At 47.4% G+C, this 6,116-nt stretch overlaps 1 protein-coding gene across 2 annotated transcripts in view; it reads left to right on the top strand.

Moving 5' to 3' along the window:
• Positions 1 to 1,014: 1,014 nt before the first annotated feature.
• Positions 1,015 to 6,116, top strand: part of Slc37a3 (solute carrier family 37 member 3) — a 48,153-nt gene continuing 43,051 nt past the window's right edge. Inside the window, exon 1 of one of the 2 annotated variants that reach the window (XM_048340331.1) lies at positions 1,015 to 1,083. The gene's annotated coding sequence lies outside the window, so the exon portion shown is untranslated. Of the gene's footprint in view, positions 1,084 to 4,558; positions 4,659 to 6,116 lie in introns of those variants that run through there. The other variant, XM_048340330.1, reaches the window with a different exon arrangement.

Below are 6,116 nucleotides of genomic sequence, written 5' to 3'. Positions count from 1 at the left end.
TTTGGTGGCGTGAGAAAGTGAAAGGAAAGCAAGCCGGTTCCTCCCACCTGCCTGGAGCTTCGGGGTAGGAGGGCACAGGTGAGGTGCTGACCCGCCTTCCCTCCAGCATCCTTCATCCCCGCCGCCTGACCAGACACAACAGGATGGGGCCTTTCACTCAACCAGCCATGCTAAGCGACTACTGTGGTCCTTCATCCTGGGTTTTCCTGGCCGTTCCAAGGTTGTTATAGTAATCCTTCCTTCCTTCCTTCCTTCCTTCCTTCCTTCCTTCCTTCCTTCCTTCCTTCCTTCCTTCCTTCCTTCCCTCCTCCCTCCCTCCCTCCCTCCCTCCCTCCCTCCCTTCCTTCCTTCCCTCCTCCCTTCCTTCCTTCCTTCCTTCCTTCCCTCCTCCCTCCCTCCCTCCCTCCCTCCCTCCCTCCCTTCCTTCCTTCCTTCCTTCCTTCCTTCCTTCCTTCCTTCCTTCCTTCCTTCCTTCCTTCCTTCCTTCCTTCCCTCCTCCCTTCCTTCCTTCCTTCCCTTCTCCCTTCCTTCCCTCCTCCCTTCCTTCCTTCCCTCCTCCCTTCCTTCCCTCCTCCCTTCCTTCCTTCCTTCCTTCCCTCCTTCCTTCCCTCCCTCCCTCCCTCCCTTCCTTCCTTCCTTCCTTCATCTCTCTGTCTCTCATACATTAGTTGTACCTGCAGGGGCTTTGTTATTACATTTCCACACATGTATACAATATATCCTCTAAATAATGTGTGTGTGTGTGTGTGTGTGTGTGTGTGTGTGTGTGTGTGTGTATACTGGGGATTGAACTGAGGAGCTCACACTTCTTCCTTGGCTTTTTCTCCTTAAGGCTGGCACTTTACCACCTGAGCCACAGTTCTACTTCTGGCTTGTTGCTGGTTAATTGGAGAGAGAAGAGTCTCACAAATTTTTCTCCCCAGGTTGGCTTTGAACTGCCTTCCTCACACCTCAGCTACTCAGATCTGAGTAGCTAGGATTACCACAGGCACCAGATTTGATCTGGGTCTTAAGTGACTTAACTTTAATGGATTGGAATAACTCTTTGAGGTGACATTGAGAAAGAGGAGGCCATCAAACAAGGTAAAGCAAACAAATAATATCAAAAGACTTTGAATGTATAGGAGAAGAAAGATCTGAACAGAATTTCTGGCTGACTTACTGATTTTTCCCTGTAGCAAAGATTAATTTCTGAGTCTAAGCAAATAGTTTATCAGTCTCCTACACTGAATTTTCCTGACTACTTCTGCCCATAGAGTCTGGCAAATTACCAACTTCTCAGCGTCTGTCCCATGACCACTAGATTCTTTTGTACCAGGTGTAGCATAGTTACATGGCACTGTGGGTACCAGAAGCAAAATGGCACCAGAAACATCCTGACAGATAAAATTAGAGAATTTTCAAACTGTGGGTGGAGACCTATGAACGAATCATGAAATCATTTGTAATGGATAGCAACTAGTATTTTTCCAAGAAAAAATTAGGGGAAAAATCAGAATGTATTTTCTATAAGAAGGAATTTCATATAAGAAGGTGCTGGTAGCTCACACCTATTAATCCTAGCTACTCAGGAGGCTGAGATCTGAGGGTTGCAGTTCAAAGCCAGCCTGAGTAGCAAAGTCCATGAGACTCTTATCTCCAATTAACCATCAGAAAATTGGAAGAAAAGCTGTGGCTCAAAGTGGTATAGCACTAGCCTTGAGCCCAGGCCCTGAGTTCTCGCTCTACAACTGATTTTTAAAAATGGTAGTTTTGTAGGTAGACTATTTGGGTGAGTTTTATGTTTCCAAGTTGTATTGGGACTAATGTAGTATTTATTCCTGTAGGATGTAAGTTCAAAACATTAGAAGAGGCTGGGAAGGTGGCTCTACCTGTCATCTTAGCTACTCAGGAGGCTGAGATCTAAAGATCCGTATTTGAAGCCAGCCCAGTCAGGCTGTAACTCTTAGCTCCAGCAGCTGCTGCTGCAGGCTATGATTTTGAGAATCACCATTACAAGCCTGCAATTTGGAAATAGAATGTAGGTCAAGATCTACCACAAGCTCCTGGGCTGAGGCACAGGATATAAACCTTTTCAGCGCTGGTGTCAGTGAGGTTAGGTGTGGAATGTTTTCTCTTGTCTGCTAATCATTGCTGTTAGAAAAAGGCAGCAAGTCAGAAACCAGCACTGGGAGAACACGGAGAGCATCCAGAGGTATGAATCGACTGTTAGAATGTCCAGATGGGGGGGCTGGGAATGTGGCTTGGTGGTAGAGTGCTTGCCTAGCATGCATTAGGCCCTGGGTTCGATTCCTCAGTATCATGTAAACAGAAAAAGCCAAAAGTGGCGCTGTGGCTTAAGTCGTAGAGTGCTAACCTTGAGTAAAAAGAAACTCAGGGAGAGTGCTCAGACCCCGAGTTCAAGCCCCAGGACTGGCGAAAAGAAAAGAAAAGAATGTCCAGCTGGTTATAGAAACCTAGCCAGGCAGTGCTTCCTCTCCCTGCCCAAGCAGCTCAGCCAAGTGACTCGAGGCACAGTGTGGAGGACACAAAGTGGATATTCTTGTCCTTGATGGTGAATACACACATGCACCCATGCACACATTTATACATGTACATATATATGCAGGTATATGTACACAGTTGTATTTTACATTTGCTTATTTATTTATTGCTGACACTGGGGCTTAAACTCAGGGGCTAGCCCATGTTTCTTAGCTTTTCCCCTCATGGCTGTTCTCTATCATTTGAGCACAGCTCTACTCAGGCTTTTTTTTTTTCCTGCTGGTTAGTTGAAGAGTCTCATGGAGTTTCCTGCCTAGGCTGGTTTCAAAGCATGGTCACAAATCTCAGCCTCGTGAGTAGTTTGGATTATAGGCATGAACCACTGCCCAGGTCTAATGCTTATTCAGTACTAAAACTGTTTGTTTTTCTCCTGTCTTTGTGGATGTTTTCCTTGGCTCGGAAATATATGTGTGTGTGTGCGCATGCGCACACATATGGAAACCTACTATGTAGAGATGCATATATATGTGTACACCCATATATATATATGCCTTGCATGATGCTATAATACTTTATTTTACCACTGAACTACCTCCCTGGGATATGGTGCATATCTTTAAATATTATATTTAACCAATGCTTGAGAGAGAGAGAGAGAGAGTGAGAGAGAGAGCGCTTAGGAGGGCAGCTCACCCGGCTTAGAGATGGGCATTGTAAACTCCTCCAATTCCTTTTTTTAAAAAATATAATTTTAGGGGCTGGAGATATGGCCTAGTGGTAAGAGTGCTTGTCTCGTATACATGAAGCCCTGGGTTCAATTCCTAAGCACCACATATATAGAAAACAGCCAGAAGTGGCGCTGTGGCTCAAGTGGTAGAGTGCTAGCCTTGAGCGGGAAGAAGCCAGGGACAGTGCTCAGGCCCTGAGTCCAAGGCCCAGGACTAGCAAAAAAAAAAAAAAAAAAAATATATATATATATATATATATATAATTTTATTGTTATTTACTAAGGTGTAGTATAAAGTAGTTACTATTCCCGAAGTCAGATAATGAGTCCATTTCTTTCTTTGGACAATGTTACCCCTTCTTTCACTTTCCCCCAGTTGCCTCCTCCCATCCCTGCCCACAAGTTACATAGGTCATTTGTGTATACTAAATAGCATGATTGCATTTGTTCACTCTTCCTCCTTCTCTTTCTGTGTTCCTCCTCTGACCCTCCAAAAGGAAAAAAAAAAAAACCCAAATAAAAAACACCACCACCACTACCACCACCAACAATAGCAACAACAACAAAAAGCCATGTTTCCATTTCCTGGAGGCCCTCCAGTTCTTGCTGGAGGCTGCCAGCTTGTTATCCTTCATTAATTTATGGGGGCGCGGGGAGGAGTAGGGTGCAGAATTTGGAATAATACTGACAGACTAATGGCCCTTAACTACAGTGGCAACTGCATTTAATTAAGCACAACCCTTTTAAAGCTTAGGTCAGTGGCACACCCAGACAACAACACGATTCGCTTTTTTTTTTTTTTAAATAACAACAAAGAACAGAATAACGCCTTTTTGGAAGAAAAAAAAATAATGATTGGATCCATCAGTCTTCCCGCCTGCAGCAGCGGTGATCACTGGGTGACCAGGGCGGGGCCTCCGCAGCCCACAGGTAACGTCTCAGAGGCGGACTACAACTCCCATCGTGCCCCGCGCACTCGGCAAACCCACGTGACCATCCGGAAGCCCTGGCCTCGGCGCGGAGGGTGAGGTGGCGCCGGGGGCGGCGCGAGGGTGGCGGACCGCGAGCCGCGGCCCGGGGCGATAGTCTCCCACGGGTGTCGCGTGCGTGAGCCCGGCCTCGTGGGTGTCCTAGCCCGACTGAGTGTGAGATCTTAGCGGAGGGGCCGCCGGGGGTCCCGAGGGCGGGGTGTGCTGGCGCCGGTGGGTGCGGTCGCCCCAGTCCCGATCCCCACTGGGTCGGGGCTACTCGGGCCGGGCGTCCTGCCTCGGGGCCCCGGGGGCGCTGGGGCGCCGAGGAACCGGGTGGGGGGCCCGGGTCGGGTGAACGCGGCTGCGAGGGCTTTTGTGCTCCTGGCAGACCCGCCCTCCGGTGGGGCGTGGGGGGGATTTGGACTGCGAACGACGGCTAAGGACCCCCGGAGAAGGACCTGACCCACCCGGAGAAGGTAGGCTTTGCAGGTGGGGCCGTGCGCCTCTTTGGACAGGATGCCTGGAGGTCAAAGGAGGAGATGGGGCTGAGTGGAGAAGCCAGATTTCGTTTCTAGTTCGCCCTCGCCGTCGAGGAACTGGGCGCAGTTGCTTGTGGTCCCATTGTTTTTGTGTGCAGCCTTGTGGTCTGTCTGTTCCTGATTTTGACCTGGGATAATGGGAAGGTGACCGCTTGTGGTCTGATGCTTGCTTATCTTGTGGTAATAATGCTAATGTTAAGAATAGTTACTGGGCTTAGCCAAATCACACCTTTCTTTTTGAGACAGGCTCTTGCTGCGTACCCCAAGCTGGTCTGGAGATCATCCTGAGTGCTGGGAATACAGGCGTGGGCCACCACACCCTGGCCTTGCCACTGAACTTTTTTTTTTTTTGTCAAAAGTAAGATTCATTCAGTGTATTGTTGTTCCCTGCTGTTTGGAGTAAGTGCTTGCTGTTCATTAAGTTTCTGGTTGGTCCCTGTTCTTCAGATCATATCATGTCACTAATGATCCTTATAGGTTGATTAACACTACTTTGTCTGCAAAAGGAGGAAATTTTTTTTTAAATCTCCCCCCCCCCCTTACTTGGGAGTGAATTTAGGACATTCGGCACTCTCACTGAGCTGCACTCCCAGCCCCCAAGATTTTTATCCTGAAAACTAGTTGTCTTTGGAATATGCTCCGAACTAGAAAAATAGAAAGAATGTAGTTGTTAGAACCCTGAAATAAGATGAAATAGTTTCATGGCTAACCAGATACTGAACATCTGTGATAATGAGGTGATTTAAGAAGAGAACAAAAAAATCGCATGGAGATTTGATTTTGACAAAAGGGTTTTGTTACCTGGTGCGGGTTGGCCTGGTGCTTGGGATTTTCCTGCGTCAGCTTCCTAAGTCCTCGGATTACAGGTGTCTACCACGTTGTTGGCTAGTGTGGTGTAGTTAAATGGCTTCAAATTAGGCAATTCAGGCTATAATGGATACTTAGTGTTGAGCATTGGGATACTAATTGCAATATTCATAGTACTTTTTTTTTTGCCAGTCCTGGGGCTTGAACTCAGGGTTTGGGCACTGTCCCCTGAACTTCTTTTGCTCAAGACTAGCAGTCTACCACTTGAGCTACAGCACCTTTTCTGGCTCTTTCTGTTTACATGATACCGAGGAATCAAACCCAGGGCTTCAAGCATTGCTACGCCAGCACTCTACTACTAAGCCATATTCCCAGCCCTCAAAGTACTATTACATTGATGGACTCAATGTTCTACTCATATAGGTTGGGTACACAGTTATATGTATTTGACAGTCCTGGGGTTTCAACTCAGGGTGTGATGCTCCCCAGGCTGAGGCACTCTTCCACTTGAAACAAACTCGAAGACATCTTTGCTTTAGTTTGTGTGTGTGTGCGTGCTGGTCATGGAGCTTGAACTCAGAGCTTAGG

Source organism: Perognathus longimembris, chromosome 2 (assembly GCF_023159225.1).
Source record: "Perognathus longimembris pacificus isolate PPM17 chromosome 2, ASM2315922v1, whole genome shotgun sequence".
Taxonomy (NCBI): domain Eukaryota; kingdom Metazoa; phylum Chordata; class Mammalia; order Rodentia; family Heteromyidae; genus Perognathus; species Perognathus longimembris.
The sequence above is the reverse complement of the archived record's forward strand: the minus strand, read 5'-3'. Positions and strand labels throughout refer to the sequence as shown.